The sequence below is a fragment of the Dermacentor silvarum genome, chromosome 8, assembly GCF_013339745.2.
Source record: "Dermacentor silvarum isolate Dsil-2018 chromosome 8, BIME_Dsil_1.4, whole genome shotgun sequence".
Taxonomy (NCBI): Eukaryota; Metazoa; Arthropoda; class Arachnida; order Ixodida; family Ixodidae; genus Dermacentor; species Dermacentor silvarum.
In genome coordinates, this window is record NC_051161.1 from 63,246,090 (window position 1) to 63,271,750 (window position 25,661).

At 46.7% G+C, this 25,661-nt stretch overlaps 1 protein-coding gene across 1 annotated transcript in view; it reads right to left on the reverse strand.

The window, feature by feature from the left end:
• The window catches only part of LOC119461323 (metabotropic glutamate receptor 5-like), a 390,655-nt gene extending 375,693 nt beyond the window's left edge, over positions 1 to 14,962 (reverse strand). Inside the window, exon 1 of the mRNA XM_037722591.2 lies at positions 14,458 to 14,962. The gene's annotated coding sequence lies outside the window, so the exon portion shown is untranslated. The remainder of the gene's footprint in view (positions 1 to 14,457) is intronic.
• Between the last annotated feature and the right edge of the window lie 10,699 nt (positions 14,963 to 25,661).

Below are 25,661 nucleotides of genomic sequence, written 5' to 3' on the forward strand. Positions count from 1 at the left end.
GCGACAGCATTCAAAGATCCCTAACTGCTCTTCACGCTTCCCGGCAACTGCAGCTTATCTGGCCGTAACGTAGCTGGTGTCTCTGCCCTGACGGAGGCTGCGAGGGTCAAGGAGTTGTCTCTCCCGTTCACGGCGGCTACCGTGAAGAGGCCCCCTGCAGGGTACGCCACCACGTCCACGTACGTTACGTACGGGTCACCCTTGAATTGTCGGCGCTGTCTGTCGACCCGCGCCTTGTGTCGTCCTTCATGGAGTTCATGACTCATGTGCTTTGGTATGGGGTTCGCCTTAATCTTGCTTCTGACCTCAGGCGGGAGTGATCGTTGCCTGCCCATCGAGGGCACGAAGCTCCGTTGCCGTTCCGGTCCGGTCCATAACATCGTCCGACAGCTCAGCGAAGGTGTTGTGGATCCCGAGAGCCACTAACTTCTCGTTTGAGGTGGTAACAGGGAGACCCAGGGCCGTTTTGTACGCGCCTCTGATGATGGCATCGACTTGTTCTTGGTCGCGTTTGGTTAGCGAGTCGTAGTGATACGGCATGCTATACGTTATTCTGCTGATCACCAGAGCCTGTACGAGGCGTAGCGTGTCCTCTTCTCGCATGCCCTTGCGGCTTCTTGGTATTCGTTTGATAATCCGCGAGATCTGGTTGGTGGTGGACCTTAGGGTTTAGATGGTGTGGGAGGCTTTCAAGATTGCTCTGGATCCAAGAACCCAGAATCCTTGTCTTTTTGCTTTCCGTGATCTTGTGGTCCTCTAGATAGAGTTCGATAGTGCCGGGTGACTTGTAGAGTCTGCCTCCGTGCACCCGGATAACCTCGGACTTCTCGGGCGCGCAACGCATCCCGCTCGCTGCCGCAAATCTCTCCACGGCCGTTGCGGCCTCCTGAAGGGTCGCAAAAAGCTGACGCTCTTGCATGCCTAGCGCTGACATGTGTCCAAAAAGTGAGAACGCCAAGCATTTTTCAGAACTCTCAGGATGGAATCCGCAATCACATTAGGGGATCCACAAGACTCCACACGAAGCCTGTGTGACTCATGGATTTACTCGCGAAGAAGCGACGCTTTCGTACCGCATCAGAACCGACTCTGCGTACACCCCGGCTTGGTCATTCAAGGCTGGGCTTTGCGCTTCCTCGCTCTGTGCCTTCTGTGGGGGCATTGGCGACATCGAACATTTCACTTGGCTATGCCCGCAGTTTGAAAAAGAAAGAAAAGTTATGGTCGATAGCCTGCAAAAGATCGGTCTTTCGCACAGGACCTTTGAAGATTTCGTTTTCCCCCGAGGGCCCGCGGCAATCAGGAAGAGAGCGCAACGACTGCTGATTGCCTTCCTGCGAGACACGGGGCTCGCAGACACCTGCTGACACACCCCTGATTTCAACTCATAGGAGGCTCAGGCAGAAGAAATATCAGCTATGTATTCCAGGCTAACCCCGCCTGCTGCAACAGCGCCACCCCCAAACTTCATATACACACGTTTCTTGAGCCAATCACACCAAGAATGCTTCCCTTTACGTAAATGTGAACTGGAGTTGGGCCGGCAATGTCCGCTGTCTCAAGAGAAATCTCTAGATAAATATCTAGAAAACTTATCTAGGGGCCTTATATGTAGCTTGTCAAGTGTGATTCTTGCGGAGGAAATGATCCCGTGTGCATGTGATTTCAGATGCGCTCTACAACTACAACGATAGCAAGGGTGCAAAATGATGGGTAAACTTTATGCGTGCTGATTAACTGGTCTGAAATCAATAACAAAAGGTGGCTATAAACAAACGTGCCAAAATGTAAGTCAGAAGTAGCCAGAAAGTAGCCAGGAAGCCAAACACGAACTTTGTGTCGCCAGACAGGGTCCTAAAGTAACCAATTTGGCGCAAAGTACCCTCCAACTGCAACCCTGTGCGATTCTTGCAATCTCAGGTGTCGTCCTATCCCTGTGTCTATAGACAGCCCTTCTGTCGCCTGATAACAAACAAATGGCAGCCGCATTTTTGTTTTTACAGTTTGAATTTTCTTTTGTTGAGTGCTTGCGTTGTCGCTTTTTTCTTCGACCTCCGTGTGTAGCGCGCTACCTTCCCTCGTTATGAAGCACCAGCTCACCCGGCATCTGATAACTGACTGTAATACCGATCACTCTGGTTTAGAGAACATTACCACACTGTACCGAGAGCTGGGCATGTGTCTCTTTACGATAGTAGCCAACAAGCGTTCTCACTTATGTCCGAAGGCCCTTGACTAATTACTAACAAGTGCGTCCTCTTGCAACTAATATTTCAACTCTTCGTAAAAGAACGCCTTCTCTATAACAACGTAGTAGCAGCGTAATATTAACAATAATGTTATTTTTTTATAATTGTGATGAGTGTCCGTATAGGCGGCTGAAATATTCATGGTGTGAAAAAAAAAACAATTCTGTGAAGTCTGCACCACGTTTTCAGAAATAAAAACATAGCTAGATATACACTAGTGACTGTCGGTGATAATTAGTCGCTGAAATAGCTTTCCGGCTAAACAGGCCAGCTCTTCTTTGAGCTTCCAATCTTCGGACATGCTTTTCGTTACGCTGTAGTGTAGTCCCTCACTGTCACATGTTGGTCTGTGTGTACGTAGTATTTGACGGCTGTCTATTTAAAACACTTGTGAGAAGCATTCAGCTATTCACTATGTTCGTCTCAGCTTCTTACCAATAAGCATCGTTGTCCCAAATCTGCGTTTGAGACACGTGGGGTTCTTTAAGCCGCGCTAGTAAAAGAATATTATGAACAAAAATGTGCAAGCTTGTTGTGCAAAAAAAAAGTAATATAAAACTGCTTTGTTTATGGTCAATCATACTGTCTACAAATACTATAATAAGTGAGTGTTGCTGTATTGTCTGCTGAGAGTGATATTTTATGTTATGTTTAATTTCCTTTCTGAAGCAGTAAGGTACGGTTGTCAATTTCTCGCTCGTATAACACTGGGTGTTAAGTGTCTTCATTCTGTGCGTTGCGTGAGACGCACACGGACAAGATGACAAAGCAAGGACAACAGATCCGCAAACACAAACAGTTCTCTTCTGTGTTTTCTATCTTTTTTTTCTTTCTTTTTAGAAAATCTTCATTAATAAAAACGTATTTTTCAAACCACTATGTAGTGAACAAATGCCCCCCCCCCCCCCCCAAAAAAAAAAAAAAGAAAAGAAATGTTGACTTAAAACGTGCCGAAATGTTACCGTTCTTGCTGTTACGAGCAGTATTCTTCGAATTTACTGTTGTCGTCATTGTGTGTCTTTATTTAGTTTTTCATCGAGAGCTGGTTAAAGAGACATACCACGTAATATACAATCTAGCCTGTTGTTGTACCGTTAGCTTTCATTTTATGCTGTTTCTGCAATATTTGTTTCTATAGCTTTATTTACCTTTATTTTTCACGTTTTCTTCATTGAGATGATTGTATAATGTATCAATCCTGCGTTCGCTGCCAACAGGTGGCTGGCAGTAATGACCAAAAGGAACAACAGCTAGGTTTTTGTTGTCAGTCTGCAGCGTATGTGACGTTCATCACTTGCGTTCATTTTTCTCATGTGACAATCCCATTGATATATGTGGTGTTTCTCATCTCATGATGCGTTTCCTTCACATTAGTGATAATCTGTTGATTTGTAATGTATATTTCGATTCTTTTCACGTGAAAAGGAGCAGCCGACAATATTTCTTGATGCCAACATCATCTTAATGAATCACGTCAATCAAAAAAATATAATAAGACAAGGAACAATGCCACTCTAAAACTATCCTCTTCTATGTGCTTATCTGTACTGTTCTGTTTGTGCGTTTGTATGCTTGTGTTCGTGAGAAGGTAGCGCGCAGTTTGTGTCTAAAGAGGAGCGGGCTGTGTTGACTGAATGTACGGATTAAGAAAGTACGCAATAGCTCTCTGTTATCGCTAAGTGCAAAACCTCGTCCACGTCCCAGTAATGGCTCGACAAAAGACGCCTCGCTGCGAAGTATGCGCCGCTGACAAGCTCTTCAGGTCTTTTAGCCGATCAAAGTTTTTTTTTTCTTTTTTTTTTTATTTGGCAACCTTTCTCGAAATACACTCAGTGACTGCACTCCTTTTCTCTTGACAGGCTAAAAAACAGCAAAGCGCACATTCTATACATTGTGTCGCTGAAACAAAACGAGTCTACGTGTATTGTTTGTCATAAGTAAAACCGTGGAATGACGTTGGTGCAATCACTTTCTTTCTCGTCGGGGTAAGAAGCTCACGATTTTGCAAGCAAAAGAAACTAATTTGTCAAGCCCAGCATGCCTGAAGATAAATATAGCGCGTGTAGAAGCTTGAGAGCTACGACTCAAAGCCTTTGTCGCTACATATTGTGCGAATATGTGCCTGCGATTCCGGTGGTGTTGCAAAAGCGTGCATGTAGGCATCCTTACGGAAACGATATATATGTACATGCGAGTGTGTTTTTGTACTGGCTATTGAGTTTCTTTTGTGCAAGCAGCTTTCATTTCGTCAAGCGCTTCAGCTCGTGTATGTACGTACATAGACGCTGCATAAGTCTAGAATAAAACGAATAGCTTTATGTTTGATCCCAGGAATATTTCTTGGGATTTATGTAGAAGTTTTTCTTTCTCTCCTTTCTTTAGAAAATTGTCTTCGAATTTGGTCGTGTGACACAGCGGCGCCTGCGAGGCATTCCATGCATTAAACTAGGATGTTTATTAAATATAAACGAAATGAAAATATGATAGGAGGACCCTGAATATTGTATGCGTGAGTGTGTAAATTGTTCTACGGCAGCGTTTGCTAAGCAGAGTGAAACGCGCGGTGTTTATTGCTTAAATGGGTAGTGTTTTCAGTCACATAAAAATATTTATTTATGTGTACGAAGGTCAATGGCGGAACATGTTGACTGCGAAAAGTGCGTTGTCTACAAAAGCCTTTTTTTTTTTCTGCGGTGCTTCTAGATCGGCCAAACTGGCCGATTTTTCATTGAGCGATTATGAGAGCACAACAACACGTGTTCTCAATTACAGCCATCCGGGAACTTTGCTGCGCATTGCGCTAGATGTGGTCACCCGGCATTATATGATACACATTGTTGGCGGGCGAAACAAACAGAAGGAAGCGAGAGATAAATGAGGCATACAGCAAGTTATCCGGTACAATTGGCATTGCACCATCTAATGCGCTAAGTGACTAGAAAATCTCGCTGGTAAAACTTGATAAACAAACCAGTAATTAAATTATGGGGTTTTTACCCGCCAAAACCATGATCTGATTATGAGGCGCGCCGTATTGGGGGACTCCGGAGAATTTGGACTACCTGGGATTCTTCAACGTGCACCTAAATCTAAGTACGCGGGTGTTCTTCGCATTTCGCCCCCATCGAAATGCGGCCGCCGTGGCCGGGATTCAATCCCGCGACCTCGTGCTCAGCAGCCCAACACCATAGCCACTAAGCAACCACGGCGGATAAACAAACCAGTAAGCGGCACTCATTGTAAAGGAGCATGCGTGTTTTCATTTCCATATTGATTGGGCGTGGTGGGCATGTATATATATATATATATATATATATATATATATATATATATATATATATATATGCAAAATTTCTTCCGGCCATTTAATTTACCTCCGGTTCGTTTTAACGCGGTAGCGTGAAGGGCCCCGTGTCGCAGAAAATCCGGGGAAATCCGTTGTCGGCGTCGTTCCCGGCGTTGGCGTCCCGGGAACGACAATTGCCGTATATACATATAATGAGGCATATGTATATGCCACGCCTTGCTATATGACATGCAGTATATGCGGATTATAATGCCACACCATTCTATCAATAAAGTTGCTCATACCTCGTCTTACATTCTCGACAAATATATTCCTCGGAATTTTGAGAATGACAGCCCACAGACAAATGTCACGAAACAAGACACCGACAGCGCATGCTTTTTACGTTAAATCTTCTCAGACTCGAAATATTAAAAGTGCGAAACAATAACAGAAGATCGGCCCACGCCAGAGGCCGCGTTTCTACCAGAAAGCTCGCCTTCGAGCATAGCGTTCGCTGCCAGTGTTTCCCGGTAAACATTACGGTTACATAAGCTGCGGTTGCCGGGAAGCGTGAGAAGCAGTCAGGGATCTTTGAATGCAATCGCGTTCCACTCTTAAAGGCGAAGCTTAAACGTCCTCCAAATTTTATATTGATTGACCAACTAAAGCAACTGGTAGGCAGCCTTGTATGGCGATGACCTACATAAATCCACCTCGAAGGAAAAAAAGTCTAATGCACTGGGGCCGAATTCGCAATGCCTGTCGTCCCTTGTCCAGCCGCCTTCGCTAATGTAATGTCCGCCATCGTGATTGGCTGCCTCGACCCCTACAAACAGTTTCGGCGTAACATCTTCGCGAATCGGGCTCTTGATTAAAACCGAATAAATGGAATTAAATTGATCTAATTAAGAGAGAGAGAGAGAATGTCTTAAGAGAGAAGTGCAGAAACGTCGACCTAAGCTTGTTCACATAGCCACCCTCTTAAAGCCGTTTGTCCAATCCATGCAGTTCAAGCTTCAGACCGATGGATGGATAAACAGATGAATTAGCCCTGTTTTAGATCCATGGCCTTGAACAGCGCCCTCTGGTAGCTAGATGCTTCCGTAGAAACGGGACAGTGCCAGTTGCTCACACGTACATTGTTATTTTTGTTCCTCAAATGTGGAGTGTGCCGTTGGAAGAGGAACCACCGAGAATTTGCCATTAGGAGGGAACATTGGCACAGAAAAAAAGAAAGTGATGGGTGGGTGCTAAAAATAGTAACATTCAAAGAAATTAAGAAGAAATGCTAATAAACCGGCCGCCGTGTAATTGCGCAGTCAGACTTGCTAAATAAAAAGTAGTAAATTGTTATTGAAACAAAATATCAGCTGGCCTTTTTTTTTTATTGCGATAAAGACTTGCCGTTAAGGCATAATTCTTGATGTGTATATGTGTATTATATGTGTGCTGTGAGGCCTGTGTTGTGTATGAATCAGCTGGCCTGATCACTTCGGAGAATGAAGAATGAGGTCGGGCAAACATGCAGCATTTCAAACACCTGGCAGTGGTAGCTATCAGTGACTACCACACGGCTACTATTGCGGTCGACTTCGCTTACTATTTAAGAACATCTAGTCAAGGACAGAGTAATAGTTTGGGTGATTAAGACTTCTTTTCGGTTTAGCCCCTTTCTGTGCACAAGTTTTTGACAGTTGACGTCGAACAGTTAGTGACGGCAATGCAAAACAAGGTGCGCTCTCGAACATTAGATTGCATGGCGCCGGATTACAAGCGCCCTTCGAACAATATTCGTTACATTACTTTTTTAAATACATATACATATCTAAAATAAAATTTGCGCATAAACCTACAGAGCGCGCATTCCGAAACGGGGTGATTCGACAAATTTCAGTTTTAATGAGCACTTATCAAGCTTAATAAATCAACGACAAGAACAGCCACCTTTTCGAGAATGCAGTCTGAAAAATTACAACCTCTTTGCTGATTACAAGCGACCTAATAGCACTCAAGCGCATGTAGGCTCTAAAAAGGCAAATCCGATCGAACTACGGTAACGTTCATTCAGCGCTAGAAACTATACGGACGAAAAAGGAGGACACAGGACGAGCGCTTAGTACCTGTTACAATTACACCAAGGCCGAACGTCAACGCTTGTCTAACAGTACTGCCAGGTTGCTCTCGAAAGTACAGGAAAAACCCGCCGCGGTGACTTAGCGGCTATGGTATTGCGTCGCTGAGCACGAAGCCACGGGATCGAATCCCGGCTGCGGCGGCCGCATTTCGATGGGGGCGAAATGCAAAAACGCCCGTGTCCCGCGCATTGGGGACACGTTAAAGATCCCCTGGTGGTCCAAATTATTCCGGAGTGCCTCATTACAGCGTGCCTCATAATCAAATTGGGGTTTTTCGCACGTAAAACCCCAGAATTCGGTCAATTCATTCGAAGTACCGCAACACGTGCCTTTTCTCGTTTGTTTCGAGCTCATGTTTGGGTGCTTTAGGCGCAGAGCGACCGATTTAATCTAGGACACAACCTTGTAGCGCTCGACGTGGCTTTCATCGCAGGTTGGGGGCCGGCACAATCCATATAACATATCATAATAATAGCAAGAATGAACCGGCTTCCCCGGCACCGAAGCGACCGGCAAGCGGCGACCCAGCGGGCCGCCATGCATGTCGGTCGCACGTGCACTGCCTGTAAAGCTGGCTTTTTCGCATTAAGCAACAAATTGCGGGGAAGCGACCGACCTCGCCAGCGCGGGGAGGAGGCCAATAGTAGCTTTACTCCGCTAGCTTTTCGTCCTAATTACGCGACCGTCGTCGGGGTCACACTATAGTGTGAGCATCAATATTTCTGCGTCGCTTGTTGCTGTCAGGCGAAGCTGCACTCCATGTGGCAACTCGCTTTGGTTGGCTTCACGGCGTGCTTTATGGAGCTCGAAAGGAGGTGGCAATATATATATATATGCGCTTTTTAAAGATTCATTAATTGTACAAATAAATTAATTAAATGACCCTCGGCGACGTGACAGCTATGAAAGAAGTCACTGCTTGATGCCTCAGATTTCGTTTCGACCATCGCTGACGCTGTTCAGCTCAGCCAGTGACAAATAAAATGGAAGGTTTCGTTGAAGCGGCACAATGGGACGATGAAAAAAACATAGGCAACTGGACCATCGCTGGCTGCCAACTAAACTGTATTGGAAGAAGCACCAGACTTCTATTACCATGCCGAAAACCACAAAGAAAGACATTCGGTTTGGCAGAAATGCGCACAGGTGACACTACAGGTAAAGGCGATTATCCAGAAACGACATATCTCGTTTCGATAAGCTAAGTGACGCCGTGCTGATAATCTTACCTTAAGCTTTTCCTATACACTACTTCTCTAATCTCTCTTTCTTTTTTGGTTCTTGCATTTTTTATGGGAACCTTGTGCTACTAAACACTGGAATTGCATGAGCATTTATTACAACGGTTGGCTAAACAATTACCGCAAAAATTTTACATTGTTATTGCGCTGTCTTACACTGTCATTGAAACATTGCCCAATTATTTCAGCGCATATATTTTCACAGCCTAGAGGTATTTTACAGACGAGGTCAGAAGCGCACGGGGTGATTTGAGTTTCGTGATTCATGATTAGTAGAAGGTTACATGTTCAAGATGACCCAGCTCGCACAAATCAGGTTCTTGCCACCACAAATAAAAGCTCAACGGCAAGTGCTATGCTGCATCAGAGCTTTAGCACGGAGGGACACGTAGTCGCAATTCACAGAAGGCGAAAAGCGGCACCTGACGTGAGATCATACCTGACTTCGCCATCAAATCCGGTCATGAAGTCCGTTTAATAGGCCGGATCGCATCTTTGGCAGTCGTTATTCGCTAGTACTAATTTCATTCAAGTACTTGTCTTTCATTTGTAGCTGCCGCCAGTCAAAAATTATGCTTTTCGTCTCCTTATTGCTATATTTCACATGCCGAAAATGGACATTTACAATGTGTATCGAACTATTGAATGCTATTAGAAATACGCTGAGTGAATTGGTCATTACATTCATGTGCAATTTTCTATCGAAAACATATCTTTGTCTCACACAGCGTCAACACTGTGTCCGCCAGAAGCGTTTTTCGCAAAGGTGTAGTTGAGATTTTCGGTTTGATTTATTGCGCGTACAATTAGAATTGCCGAGAACCATTCTCCAGGCACAAACTCAGAGGTAAATTAAAGGTGTGTGGGGGTAAGATTACAACTTGTGCCTGCCCTTAAACACGAATGGCAGTTTGTAACATTATGCAGCCCTCTGTTCATCGTACATTGGTGAGTGCGGTCCGAAATACCCCCGGAAGCGTTTCTCAGCGATCAGCTTTCATTTAAACCGTTGTGAAAACCCAGTTCCTAAATCTTTGCAGACTTCCAGTGCAGTGGCATCCATGCCAAGTGTTTCTCTCTTTTTTTTCTATTAATCAGCACGCGAAAATCAAGAGCGCGTGCAACCACATAACGGATACTATAAACATTCTTAGACGGCCATTATGATTGTAAGCGAGGTGCAAAGTTAAGGACATTACTCACAATGAGACGAATAAGGAAAATGAGGAATAATTTCGTTAGTTTATTGTGCTATCGCTGAATATAATGTAAATGCTGAACTGAAATCATCTCTAAGACTCGTCGGCATGACATCGAGCACAAAAAAACAAAGTAATGGCCTTTAGATGATGGCCTTTAGCTCATACATTCACAGGTTTCGTCCAGTCCGACATTCTACTGCAACCTTCTGCTTATAAAGTTATTCTGTGAAATCAGGTAAACCTGTCTGTATGACATCATCAAACGCACTTGAGCGAATCTTGTTCGATGCACCCAATCTACACAAAACAACGAATACCAAGAAAAAAAATTAAGATTAAAAAGTCTCATTTTCCAAGAAAAACATTTTACTACTGCACGTCGGATCAGACGCATAGATTTTCGCTTTCAGTGTACCCGTAAGTGCATCTTATTATCATAGTACTGGCCTCTCCTCTCTCTCTCTCATTCTTTTTTTTTTACAACAGCAAATTGTCATAAAGCAAACACGCAACATATTACGCTCGTGAAATCTCGCTTCTGAGCATCCTGCTATAGTGGATGACTGTTGGAGTTCGTTGAAAAACCATCGTATCAATGGTCAGTCCAAATTTTTCTGAAAGGCCGTGCGCAAGCTCGGCCATTCATTCAGGCGTTGTTCAATGCGCCCACACACCACACTCTGTTTATTGCAACATCAACGAGACTTTTAAAAGTACTCATCCTCCCTGTGCTATACTTGTGCTATACTGTCCCCTGCCTGTTAATTTTTTTACCCGTCGTTCGAAATATTATGAACTTCTTTGAAAGCACCACTGGCGGGCAGTGAAAGGTCACGGGTCTCACGCTCCTTTTATACGCCGTATCGTCATCGGGAAGGCCGTAGGCGGTGCGGTAAAAATTTTCGACGTTGACATTAAACCACTGCCGTCTGACTGCTCTACGGAAAGTTTCGTGGTAAGCTAGACTTAACGTTTACACTCTGGAACCGTGTTTTTACATTTTTATTTTCCGTTATGTGGAAAAGGTGGGGAGGGAGGGAGAACGAAGAGGGGGGGCAGCAGAACGAGCCAATACTCTCTTACAGCTCAACTTGCAACCAGAACAAAAATGATTGCCATTGTGGGGTCGCACGTCCCTTGCGTCGTGCTGAGGGAACAGCGTATTTTTGTTTGCTTCCAGTAAAGCAACGCACACTCCGTTTTAACCTAATTGAATGTTAATTACTCGCGATGCTAAGCGTGTGCAGTCGCAGCTACCGCGAAAAAGCTTCATCTGTGCGAAAACTACTGTAAGCACACATCTATCCAGACAGCATGTCAAGCCTGATCACGCGAAAGACGGTCTAGTTTACAGAATACAACGAGGATTGGCCAACCTTCCAGCTTCGACGTTCAAGACCGGGCGGACTACCTCTCCGTTATGCACATCGTGCCGTGAAGTTGGTCCTGCCGGCCCTTTAGTGCCTAAAGAAAAGCTTCGACGACTTGCAAAAAAAAGTGGCTTTCCACACGTGCGCATGCAGCAGATACAGGGTTCCTCGAAGGAACCGAGGATTGTGCCAAAGGTGGGTATGCGCCTTCTACTCAGCATACCTGCGCGACGTTGAACTGATGGACACGTGGTATAACCCGTTTCCGATAGCGGCAGTAGACGTTTAGTTAAATAAATCGCCAGCCCAGTGTGCCAATCAGCCAATAATCAACTTTCATCTTACAGCTCTGTCTGCGTTCGCAAGTCGAGACAGTACGCGTGTAGTGTTACGCCGATTGGTGCAAGCAATAACGATGAAGCTTCGCGTCTTGCATTAGAAGCGCGTCTCCGATTTGTTTTTCCTAAGATTTCTGTAGCGTCGCCTTTAGGCGTCATTCGAATCTCTGAGCAGCCGTCGCCGTACGACGCATTTACACCGTACGATACTTTCTATTTCGCAAAGAAAACATTATTTAGTACGCATTCTCTTGTGATATTGCGATTTAGGTGTGCCAAAGGTTGAACTGTACCACAACAATAAATGGCACAGAAATGATGGTTTGTCGCATAGCAGCACAGCATCTACACAGACCGTCTGATTTGCCTTCGAACCGTCATTTCAGCTTACATCAAAGCGCTATATATTTCAACGGTAAATTTATCGATTGTGAATCTTACATCTTATAGCGTAAAACTAGTTACTATCATCAATACCCACAATAGTAATGTTACAGTAGTAATGCTGCTACCAAAGTGCAAAAGATTGGTGATATGCGATTTCAGAAATCTAAGGGAATGTTTGGCGGTAACGTGCTACCTATAAAAGCGCGACGGTGATGGTTTCAGTATAGCTAGGCACTAGTAGAGGCATGGCCATTCCTTCTATACATTTGAATTGAAGCCTACCTTCAAAGCATGTTAGTAATTTAGCCCAGATTTACGATTTTCAAATAATTTAATTGAGAACGATATGCCGTACATGCAATTTACGTGGGCTGATTTTCTTTACCGCGAAGTTTGAACAAGAATTATGTAACCTTCTTAATTCGCCACAGGTATAATGTTGTACGGTTTTAAGCATGTGTACTCGAGTACGCAAACTCCTTTTTTTTAATGTCAATTTTCCTTCAACTGTCTCGCTAGTATGAAATCGCCCCGGCTCACTTAGCTTTAAAATGAAAGTATACAGACTAATCTTAGATCAATATATATCTGTGCTATAGGCGACACCTGGGCCTTAGTTTTGCCATAACGTAGAAAGATGTTTACTTTCTATTGCATTGTACGCAAATTAACCATAGTAAATTATTTCGGAGAGAATGAATCTGTACTTATTTTCAATCTGATGTTCGACAAATTCTATTATATAAAGTTTGGATGACGCAGCAGAAAGACAGACTAGAGGAGAACTCGATAGTCTTCCCGCTTACGATCTTCTCGCTTAACGTTATTTAGACTTTCAGTTTTTTGCGCATGCGAAAGAGCCGGAACACGCATTATATACTTTAGCGTTTTCTCATTAATTCGCTTTGGGTTTTTTTTTTTTTAGTTACGCTGCAAAATAAAACTGCAGATTCCTTTTACTGAATGCTTGATTGTACTCGGCCGAATAATTCTGGACATATATCGGCATAGTCTATAACGAGCATATGAGTTTCAGGGACGTAGTTTATGGCGTATAACAAGTATCTTAAGTTAATTTAAATCGTGAGGTTTACCGTCCTGCAGCGGCTATGAGGGACGCAGTAGCGGGAGAGGGCCCGGGTTTCTCAGGTCACCTGAGGTTCTGTAGATAAGCGCCAAAAACATGGCACACGGGCGTTCTTGCATTTCGATGGGGCCGTGGACACGAACCGAACCCGTGACCTCGTTCACGGAAGCAGAAAGCCATAGTTACTGTGCCACTACAGCAGATCATTTAGGAACTAACTGTGACGAGGACCTACATTTAAGTATGGTGAACTACAGCTAACCATGAGAAGCTCCTAAGCAAAGGTGAAACACAGGCTTCAACTCTGTACGGGACAGTACCGCTTCTTCTTATTCACTTCTTTTTCGTGGGGTGATGGTAGGAAGAGGGATGAAGGGGCAGACAAGGGATGTTTATTTCCAGCTGTTTAACAGATTAAAAATGCTAACTTGTGCCTGTTAGTACACGTTGAAGTTAGGTATCAAGAGACAAAATGAATAGACGGAAACGCACATAACACTATCTCTTTCCTTCTCTTCTTCTTGTCCCTTGCGCTATTATTATGTCTAATACATAAGTGTGCTTTCCTTTTTTTTGTATCACTACATTCTATGTTCTCTTTGTGGCGAAACGTAGAGTCTGCCCCCCCCCCCCCCCCCCCCCCACTAATACGCTCAATAAACTTTATCCTGCTCATCGCGATTGCTTTACACCGCTGTTGATAACGTCTGTCTGGCCACCTGTCTAAGCTTCGGTTGCGTGTCGCGTTTCGCAGATGAAGAGCCCTTAATCCCACGAGATATGGTGTTCGATCACGAGGAGAGACAAGACTGACAAGTACTGGGAGAAACCATACCGAGGCTAAAAACAGTTTTTTCACGTTTTCTCGCGCGCACAGCAAGCACCCTCCCACCTTTTCGATGTGACAGAAGGCGTACACGGTTTGAACCATCACGTCCCGAGAATATGCTGAGAGCTAATTCATTTGAGCATGCATGCAGGCCCATGCCCCCCCTAGTTCGATTATCTTTTCTTTTTCCAAGGCATGGTTTTCAACGGAAGTGTCTACCTTGCTAGGCGACCACAGTCGAAGCCTACAGGCTCCTTCTTCCTAATTTGAAGGTAAGATACTAACGCACACGCGCTTGCTCGCACATGCAGTGCAATCACCGCATCTTACCTGCCAGCAGGCTGCTCGAAAGCGATAATCCCTTGGTCTTCTTATCACCGTGGTCGCTCGCGTGCGCGGGCAAAGCAAGGAAATAAAGTTAAGTCACTCGGAACCCGCAGCACAGACAGGCGCTGGCACCATCGCAGGCCACGGTGGCGATCGTGAGCAACTATCACAAGACTCCCGTGCCGGGGCAACACATGGTCCAGCGAGCGAGGTAGCCCCGGTGGTCGTAAGTCACTAGCACGACACTCCGGACGTTACTGTCTCGCTCAGCGTTGTGCGGATGCTGTCTAAGGAGCTTCAAATTTCTATGTTATCTTTTCGTTTTCCTTAAAAACGCACTCTTTCACCGCCGGCCACGACGGTGACCACTGGTACTCGACCGGTCGTCTCGTGCCGGTCCCATGCGGAAGAAAGAACCGAGTCTCGCGGGGCTCGCCACACTGGGAGAGGAGGTTGAGAAGAGAGCCAGAGGGGCCGGCGACGACGGTGCGCCGCCGATGATGTGAAGCCCGGGCCTCCGCGATATCTGCCCGCCCGCGGCTTGAAACAACGCGGCCGCGGAAAAAGGAAGCCGGATTGGAAGAGGGTGCGCCGATCCCAACGCCGCCGCGCGACGCAAGGACGCGAACGCATCCGAGCGGTGACGGGTCTTCGCAGGTGGCGCCACGTGGTGGGAGGCGGAGAAAGCAAAACGGTGGTGGATGGCGGCCTCGTAAAACACACTGGCCTCACGCGATATCTGTCGGAGCGGCGCTTGTGTGCTTCCATCACCCTTTTGTTCTTTGTGTGCTTGCGTGCGTGCGTGCTTTTACCTCGAAGATGAATCTATGCTTCGGTGCCGGATTGAAGCCAGGCTTTGTTCTGCGGTCGGCTAGAGCCGTCGGCGAGCCGAGATGACGGGTCGGGCATATAGGGGATTTAATAAATAAAATCCACAGACAGGTTGTCAAATATCACTACATGTGCTAATACGCTCTGCGCACGCGTGATGCCGCCTCAATTTCCACTGTTAAAAAAAATCTGAGCAAAAAAATACCACCGCTAACTCTCGCACACTTAAGATTGCCACGTCTTGACAGCTGCGCGCATGCGCGTCACGGGATTCCTTGCACACTCTCAATTATCAGAGTGAAGTTTCTACACCTATATTGCAAATTCGTTTACACTCTGACACGTTGCGTACGCTTAACACACCTCGAGTTTCCTGTTTGATACATCCAAAGTGGTTGAAAATCGGTCTATAATGTTATAAAGAAATGCGTGATCGATGGTGGGTCGAACCTCCGCCTCCCATCACAAGAGCCCAGTGCTCTAACCATTAATTAGGCCACGATCACACACAACCTTCACTCGTTTCAATGCCGCTCTTTGAAACGCCGGGCACGTGCGTCGTGTGCTAGTTTCTAGCGTCCTTACCTCGTGACAGCGAGCGCTTTGAGACGGAGCCAGGCTGCACCAAGTGAGTTTTAACATTTTAAACCTCCTTGGGCTGCACGGTTTTCGGGATCGGCCAACATATTTAGCATGTACCGTCTTCGGGAATGTCCTATATTTTTCGTTAGACGGATACCTACACAGTGGCAAATCAGTTGGCAAAGAATCTGGGCAAAGAAATCTGCGCACGCGCAATGCTAGTTGCCGTCAGCGAAGAGCCGCGAAAGGTAAGTAAAGCCACCCTTGGAACGGGGCTGTTCGAGTGCCTAACGGCAGACGCTACCCGAGTAGCAAAAGGGAACTTAGAAAGGGGTCGCAGTGATCTCACGATGCGCAATACGGGTTGAAAAATGTGGCTGAGATACCAGGTATGACCACAAAAGGAAAGACGCTCAAGCTTAGTCACAAGAGATTGCCTGCGCGATGTATCTCCGCTCAATAAGTGGAAAGTCAAGGTACTGTGTCTGATTCATCTTAATTTGTCTTGTTTATATCATCGAAAGCCATTAAACACAGTCACGAATGTCGCAAGGATTATAAACAAAGCCCAACATACGCAGAGATGTGTCTTGTCTGCAGGAAAACATGAGCTAAGCCTATAGGGTCCAGTGAACCAATGAACAAAAATTTTCCGGCAGGACCCAACTCGCTAAGACTGTAGACGTTAATGCGATTCGCATTAAAGATGACGATGACGGTGTTACGACGACAGTATGACGAAAATAGGATGACGAAGCCGGAATGACGTCGATGGAACGACCACGACGGCATCACGACCACGAGCACGAGCCTTAGTGATCAGAGTTGGTAACAAGTAACTTGGGTCACTGAGTCGTAAGAGGCTAGATAGACTCAAAATGCCTCAAGTAGGCAAATAATGCTAATCGCAGTATAAGCAAGCTGTATCACCGAAAGTTAATTTTTAAGACAACGTTTTCCTTGGCGAATTAACGCTACTTTACCGTGTCGGGTATGTCTGCTACTAACCTGGGGAAGTATTCTGTAAGAGTCTACCTAGTGGACTGTCCATTTCGGCTGTCGCTGATTGGCTGCTGCTTGACGTGCAGGAAGGTGCCAGCCAGTCTCCTTCCTGCACGTCAAGCAGCAGCCAATCAGCGACAGCCGAAATGGACAGTCCACTAGGTAGACTCTTACAGAATACCGCCCCTGTTCGTAGCCTCTTTCATTGGCTGATCCCGAAGACAGTGCGGTCTAAATATAAGTGCCACTGGCATCATAGGGTATGTGCTCATTAGGTTACTAGGGAATGTGCCAGCGGATGGGTGACCCTGGAGCCACTGGGTATGTCAAGACTATCATGATGATGATGGTGGTGATGATGATGATTGTTACGATCATGGTTGGGATGTTACTGATGACGACGATGATAATAACCGATGACAAAGCTTTGGGAGGCGATTCAACCTTTAGTTGACGTCGATCAAACATTGTCGCCTCAGCGCCGCTCTCACAATAAATATTCCGGTTGATACACTCCGTTATCGACCCCAACTCGCCAAGGGTCTAAGACGTTGTCTTTCTTCAACTTCAACAACTTAATTTTTTATCATGTGCGGCTTTCTGAAATAGTGCGGAGTAAGAAAGAGGACAAGAAGAAAAATCGGACTTTAAGTTTAGGTGGCAAGATGCCGCCCCAACCTTTGTTTATAGCTGGAAGATGGTAGGGAAGGCAGTTAGTGTGTCGGATGCTTTTGTGTATCCTCCACCGAGCCGTGGAGAAGCCGGGATGAGTCACGCTGGTTAAGCTTCACCTCGCAAGCCCAGCAGAGCGATGACAACGGAACAATGACGGTGGCAGGGCAACAAAGAAATGGCGACGAAGAAATTTATTTATTTATTTATTTATTTATTTATTTATTTATTTATTTATTTATTTATTTATTTATTTATTTATTTATTTATTTATTTATTTATTTATTTATTTATTTATTTATTTATTCCAATACCCTCAGGGCCCAAGGGGCATTACAGAGGGGGTGGGTACATTCTGTTGATACAATCGCAATAATGTAAACAACAACATTACTATATATGGAAGAAAAAAATATTTAAAAAAACAATAATTAACAGAGTAGGTTATTCTAACAGGTCAATACCAAAGGCCTTCAATGACAATACCGAAAGCAACATTATTGTACATGCAAAATACAAAAATCGTTAAATTAAGAAATATCTGTGTAGGTTATGCTGAGAAGTAGTCAACAACTGCGGCCTTGAATGACTGTACGTCTTCAATGCTAGCGACGGCACTGGAAAGGTGCCTCCATTCCGAGCTAGTTCTTGGTATAAATGAATTATGAAACAGGTTTTACGGCAAAAATAAATGGCGACCTTAGACTGAGTATCAGTGCGGGATGACAAATACGATGGTTAGGATAAAAGTTCGCGTTTCAGTTACTGGCTCCAGAAAAACTTTTCTGAGAGGCAAAGACACGGAAATTTTTCTTCTTAGAGCAAGTTCGTAAGGCCAAGATTAAATTTCATCAGCGATACACTGGCAATACGGGAGAAGTTTCATAAGATAAAGCAAGCTGAGCGATATTGAACAGACTCTATTGCATCGGTAAGGTCACGTAAGCCTGGATCCCGGATAGCAGAGGCATACTCGAGTTCAGATCTAATTAGTGTTTGATATAGTAATAATTTTAAATGGCTTGGTGCTTCAGCAGAATTGTGGCGTAGGTATCTTAGTGCACGGTTAGCATTGTTAATGGTATAATTAACGTGAGTATGCCATGAGAGGTCATCCGTTATGTGCACACCAAGATACTTATAGGAGGTTACGTGCTCTAGTAATGTGCGAACGATTTCATAAGCAAGGAATTAAGCGGGATTAGAACGGCGAGAGAATGTCATGTTCTTACATTTACTAGTATTGGGAGTCATAAACCAGTTCCTACACCAGTTAGAAATATGGTCTAAGTTAGAAAACAGGACAGAGTGGTCATAATTTTTATTTATTTCACGGTAAACAACACAGTCGTCAGCAACTAATCGGCAAGACAACGGCAGCCAGCACGCTAAAGCGAAAGGGGGGGGGGGGGGGGGGGGTAACGGCAAAGAAAGCATAAGTATATTTAAATGATGGCTCGAGGCCTTTTTGGGAAGGTGAGCTAAATGTGGTTCACCATGGAAACTTCACGCACGAAGCTTCGGAGTGAGTTAAGTGTCTCTTTTACGTTAGCCTGTGGTCGGACCGAGTCCTCAAACGATGACACCTCCTTAGGCCGGCACATATCCTGGTATATCATGAGTCCTTGCCATTGCGACCCGAGATGGCAAACATTTGGAGTTGACTCCCCTTGAGCGTTGCCGTTATACAGAGATTACTGCGGGCAGTCGGGGCCACCGCTTTGCCATCGCCATCATTGCCATAAGGCTTTGATGTCGCCTGCCATGGCGTACCCTGGTCGTGCCTTGGTAATAAGTTCGTGTGCTCCTCGAGATGAGGAAGAGGGTCGTCTGGACCAAGGATTGCAGCCAGAATGCTTTCTCTGCGACGTTGCTGGAGGCAGCGCCGTTCTTCTTAAGGACCTTGCTATAGAAAATCCGGGGACGAGCCTGTGGGTTGGTAGCGGTGTTGAGTCGTGCCTAGCTCACTAGCTCGTGAGCCCGATCACTGCCGGGGCTTCCAGCTTGGCCTGGCACGTACCCCCTTGATGGCAGTCTTACGACCTGTCTTCCTTAAACTGCGCCCGCATGCTATCTTGATGCAGTAGGCGGTGGTTTTGCACCTTGGGTGTCTATGTCACCCAGTTCCATGGTGTTGTCCGTGTAAAGGTTCATATTTCTGACCTGCACGGGCGCTCGGCCGCTGTCGATGACTGACCGGACCAGATGAGTTCTCTCCGAAATAGAGTGAAGTTGCAGTTGTGTTGTCGCTGGATGAAATTTTGAATCTATCAGGCGGATGCAGTGCGTTTGTGTGTTTTCGCAGTATGCCGCAACCCCCGCCGTAGAGGCGCAAAGGCTACAAGAACCGTCAACGTACACGCTGCGTACCTGATCTCCTGCATTCCAGGTCACCTGCGCGATGGTTCGGCGTTGGTGCACGTGCATTCGACGGTTCGTCTCACCTGGTAAAACCTTCGTGTCATCTGCGAGCTCATCTTGCCAGGGCGGGACGTGAGGGGGAGGTTTTGAAGACAAGGACTTCTTAGCTGACTCACACGTATTTTATATACGAGAATCTTGTAACAATTTCGAGAAGAAAAAAAATATCACAGCCTATCCACGGGGTGAATGATGATGAGTGGGCGAAGCTCCGGAGGGAATCATCGGATCTCCCGCTTAAGGGGACGCTAGCACAAACGCGTTAGAGACGTGCAGTACTCTCTAGTAAGGGGGAGCGGCCACAGCGTCTTACGCAGCCATTTACACATGCCGGAACGTGCACCGCGTTTGCCGACGCCATCACATGACTGCTGAGAGAGTATACCCCCCGTATTCATAAACGCTCCTCGACTTGAACTTGACTTGCCACCGCCTTGGGCAGCGCGTTCGAAACGCGTTGAAGGTAAGGCGGAGAGGCCACAGCGTCTTACACCAGCTTCTTACACGGGCCGTAACGCGCTAGCACAAACGCGTTAGAAACGCGCTAGAAACGCGGCCTTTCGTTAATGTTGGGTATTTATTGCCATCGTGGTGCTTGTGTCTATGTGTGCTTCGTGGCGTAGTGGGCTAACGCCTGCGCGCTCGGAAGCGAGGGGTCCCTGGTTCGATTCCGCGCTACGGACACAACTTCGGATTTTTTTTTCTCATTTTCTCAGACTGGTTACACACTACTACTACGACGAGGGACGAACGGGTGCCGCTTTAAGGAGCTTCGCCCCTAAAAAAGAAAGAAAGACACGTGGATCTCTCTATAGTTTGTCGTTTTTAAAGAGAAGCTTTCTTGCCGAGTTACATGCACTTTTTCGTATATGGCATCTAACGCCGAACGCGTTTAACGGGATGGTGCCATTCAGGAACAGTGCAGCGAAGACATAGTTTACGAGTTTACCGGTTTCAACCACAGAGTTTCATACAATAATTACTAAAGGGAAGTGTGCCGCTAGATAGTATCTACAGGAGCTGCCCGCTATGTGATTCAGCTAGCATGGGATTGGTGGTTACTGAATGTATTTGCCTAAACTCTGTCCTTCTGGCTTCGAACGGCCCTGGGACTTTGCAAACTCATGATTTTGAACGAAGTGCGGTGTTAAAATAATTAAACAAATAACAATAATAATATTAACCGATGGCAGGATTCGAACACAGGATCTCTGAGCACTCAAGCACGGTGTTGAAACCACTGCGCCACGGACGCAAGTGTCGACAAGTGGCACAGAAATCCCTTTCTCAGGGGCAAGCCAGCGCGTTGAGACGTTTGGCGTATTTCGATCCGCAGTCTCACTAAAAGAAATGGACGCCTCAGAAACCTCAGCGCTAGATTGGGCGCGTTGCAATGGGAGTGAATTTGACTGCCGTAGTTGCATTGTCGGCTGCTTGGCTGGGCCGAACGGCGCTAGCCATCGGCGATGGAACGCGTCGGCTTGCACGCGCGACGGCGTCCCAAGCAGGCCACGTCGGGCGCGTTGCAATGGTACAGCGCACGGCGCAAGCCATCGGCGATGGAACGCGTCAGCTTGCACGCGCGACGGCATCCCAAGCGCGTTCCTGACGCATTCACTCAAATTACTAGGTAGTACTGTCGAAACGCTCGTCTAGCTTACGCTGTGACTGCTGCGTGTGCCGCGCAGGCCTGGCATTTTTTAATACTAATATTTATAACTTCAATACCACACTTCATATACATGCACTTATGTTTCATGAGCCAAACGCACCAAGAATGTTTCGCTTTACGTAGATGTCAACTGCAGTTGAGTCTGCCTGTTCTTTTTTTTTTAATTCAGAGCCCTTCCACTACTGTGAAGATGGAAGCCAGCGAATCTGTCACTATGGTGGGTCTGCTATAGTGAATATTGCTATAGTGAATTTATATATTATCCTTATTGAATATATTGAGCATCTTCAGCATGTTCGTCAAAGAGCAAGGACACCGGCGTCTTGTTTTCGCCCGGCGCAATGGCCAAGTAATGCGTTTGCTGCGCCAAGTCCGCCCCATCGTTATACACTAGTGTATGAGCCACAGCGTTCATAGCCGCGGCACGGTGCATGGAATCGTCAGGAATATGACGTCAGGATCCTGGAAGATGTGGTTAAACGAGCGTCCGTTCCATAGCGAATCCAAAGGGCAACTGCTGATAACAGCGCTAGCGCGATCTCTACGTCACGAGACAACGGGGCACAACGATTGGTGGGACGTGCCGCAGCCGAGTACCGCCACACTTGTGAAAGAGGCATCGGTGGTGGCGAGGGGTATAACAATGGGCCATCCATCATCCGTTTTGACACCTGTGTTAAGGCACAACAGGCGGGAAACCGCCACGCATATGGATCCGAAAATTGTTGATCTACTTCCGTCGCCAGACGCGATCTCCTGGAACCTAGCCTATAACAGCTTCGCTGTAAAAAGCTGCTGGGACACCTAAGCATTTCTTGTGAGTTGTGAATGCGAAAGCATTAATGGCCAATTGAACGCCGCTTCGAGTTATGAACTCGAGGGCAAGCGAGCGCGTCAAGACGCTTGGTGCGTTTTGATTTGGCCTTACCGAGGCGCAGTTAGAACGAGGGCGAGAACTTGCGCGCACAAAGAACGCGCGGATAACACAAGCAACACAGAACAGCATCTGCACGCAGCGTCTCGTCGCCGTATCTGTTCCGTCGGGGCACGCTGGTGATGTGGCGTCGCGGCGACGCCCTCTCGCCTCAGGCAACACCTGGCACGCTAAAGCGCAATAAGGTGTTCCGATTCACCCGCTCTGCACCGTCAAGGCGTGCTCGTGACGTGGCGCCGCAGCCAATGGTAATTTAGGCACCGTTTCGCTGCTACAGACACCGCCGGCTTTTACAGCGGAGCTGTTAGAACCTCGCTATAAGGATCATTCCGTCCTCCGCAGCTTCGCCCTGCTGGGGGAGAGGGAGCTGAGAGAGGGAAAGCAGAGCATCGCGCAGCATAGCGGATGCGAGGTGGAGAGGAGGAGTGAGGCAGGTGGTAGTGGGACGCGTAGAGCTGCTGCCGACGCCGACCGAGTTTCCCCGCGTTCGCGCCGAACGCGCCCGGTGTCCGTTACTACAGCCGATGCCTCTGGCAGCGGCTCGGCAAGTTTCGACCAAAGAACTGCACACTCATCGCTTCCGAAAGACTGAAGCTAGAGCTAGAGAACCTGAAACCAAGCGTTGCAGAAGAGAACATCCCGAGTTTACATTGAGGGAAGCCGAGAGTTCGCGTAAGCGAAGAACTGAAGATCCGGAGGCTCGTGAACGTGGCCGGTTGAATTCATCGCGATAATACGCAGAACATCGCGAAGAAATCCTGAGCGCCAGGAAACAGAGGAGACTGGAAGATCCTGGGTTGTGGGTGCTCAGGAACTTTCGCAACCTGCAATGACTTGGGACTAACAGAGCTAATGAGCGCTCGCTTCGGCGGTCCTCTTTCTCGCAGTGTTTTTAGAAAAAATTGGACGTGGCTCTGCTATCGCAAACACCAGACACCAGCGGAGATGGGGGAAGCCCAGCAAAAAAGCACATCTCACCCTACGGGCAACCATGGTAGGATGCGAAAGCATCGCGGGGGGTGCGCATCGAGTTTCCGCTTCATTTCACTTGGCAACACAACCCAATGAAAGTTAGAGTGAGAGAATGTGTTGTGAAGAGAGGAGACGTTTGTACGGGGTTGTTGCGTCTTTATTTAGAGATCGTACGTGATTCCTAGCGTCGGTGCGCTAGGAATCGGTGACGGAAGCACAGCGAACGCGCGCTTTATATTTCGGCGTGACACTTGCGCCGCCTACCGGCGTACCCTTAGAGAGAGAGAGAGAGAGGGAGAGAGTGAGAGTTATATGCAATAATTTGCTGCGCCGCACCTGTGGCGGAGAGGGGGAGAGCGGAGGAGGAGGAGAGCGCACACCTGCGTAGGAGAGGAGAATGAGGGAGAGTTGCGCATGCGCAGTATGGGTGCGGAGCGCCGCAGAACGGACACTGCCCCGAGCATAAGATGCTCTCGCATCTAAAAGTTCAGACTAAGTGTGTGGTTTGCCACGACTTTACTAGGCTTTCACCAGCTCCGCTGGTCTCTGGTGTTTGGGATAGCAGAGCCACGCATAATTTGTTTTGGCTCAATGGACCATTTGATGCTTTCGCATGAAAACTGAGGTCTCGAATTTTTCACCTCAAAAAATCGGTAGGATTAGATCGCATGCCCAGGATTCAATGGTTACCGTTGCCACCAATTTTGCGCAGAACTAGCAATCCTACCTTGCCTAGCCGTGTTTGTTGCTCGAATTTGACCTCTTGTTTTCGATAGAGTATTTCTCCAGAAGATCTCCAGAACACAAATAACTCGAGAGCTATCAAAGTATTTTATTTTAGGCACATGATCTTTAGCCTAGTTTTACTATTTCAAACATAAATATTAAAAGAAGCGAATGAGTAGGACGCGATTTGGTACTTCCTTTCCAGTTCGTGGCTCCACTGCCGAGAACGCCAAAGGCCATGTTTTGATCTGTATAATGCTACCACATTAAAGGCTCATTGACACCGGTGACTCGTACAGGTCGCGCAACCACTTAGTTGTAAAGCGACCGGTCGGAAACGCTCGCTTTGGTCAGAAAGCGACTGTTTTGGGTCAGTCGCTCGCTGCTCAATGTTTCAGTCGCGCGAGTGCCCTCTCAAACCTATGTACTGATCAAATCAGCGGTGCCAGAGCATGACGTCTGCCGGATTTACGTGGCGATGAATGTGCGAGCAGGAGTTATCAGCATGAACCGCGAGACGTTTTGGTGTGGAGACAGGCTGGTCGCACCGGTCGGTGTGAACATCAGTGCACTTCAAGTCACACCTCGGTCGCTAGTAGCGGTCGCTCACGCGACCTCTGTCAATCGTCGGTGTGAATTGGCCTTAAAACTCAATATCGGTCGTTGGGGATATCGACAAACTAAGCCGTATCCCTCAGTCAATTAACACCCACAGTCTGAATTCTCTGACGTGTTCCTGCGACATCAATAGTGCAAGGGCGAACGCTCTTGTTTACTTGGTAGAAAGATTGATTTCCACAAATCCTACTGATGGGGCTGACCTTGTGAACTATATGTGGGAAAGTATAGCGATGAGCATTACAAAAGGATATACACATGGTGGTACGTTGCTAAATCTTACGTAAAACCGATGGTAACGGTATATAAACAATGGATCGCGCTTTACGAATCTACTCTGTGGATGGCAGCATGTGCGGCGCGAATTGCTCTTTCTGCGCCTGCTACGCGTACAAATGAGCGAAATGAATTTCTCACTTTCAACAGACAACGCATTTTCAACACGGCTCTCGGATCCACAATCAACCCTATCCAATGCCTCCCTGGGAGTTCACCAACATCACAACTAATAAGCCAACGAGGTTACGACGCAGCGATACAACAGGTATTATTGACGAACACAATATCATCGATTCATCATACGCTAACACCTGCGAATTCTATACGGATGCTGCTATCCTTCCAGACGGCGGGAGGACCATCATTCCTCATTACTACGCATAATTTCATCAGCGGCCATCAGCGTTCTTTATCTACGGAAGCAATGGAACTTCAAGCCTTCCACGACGCTGTGCAAGATGTCACATCGAAGCTTCCTACAATCAAACAACTGGATAT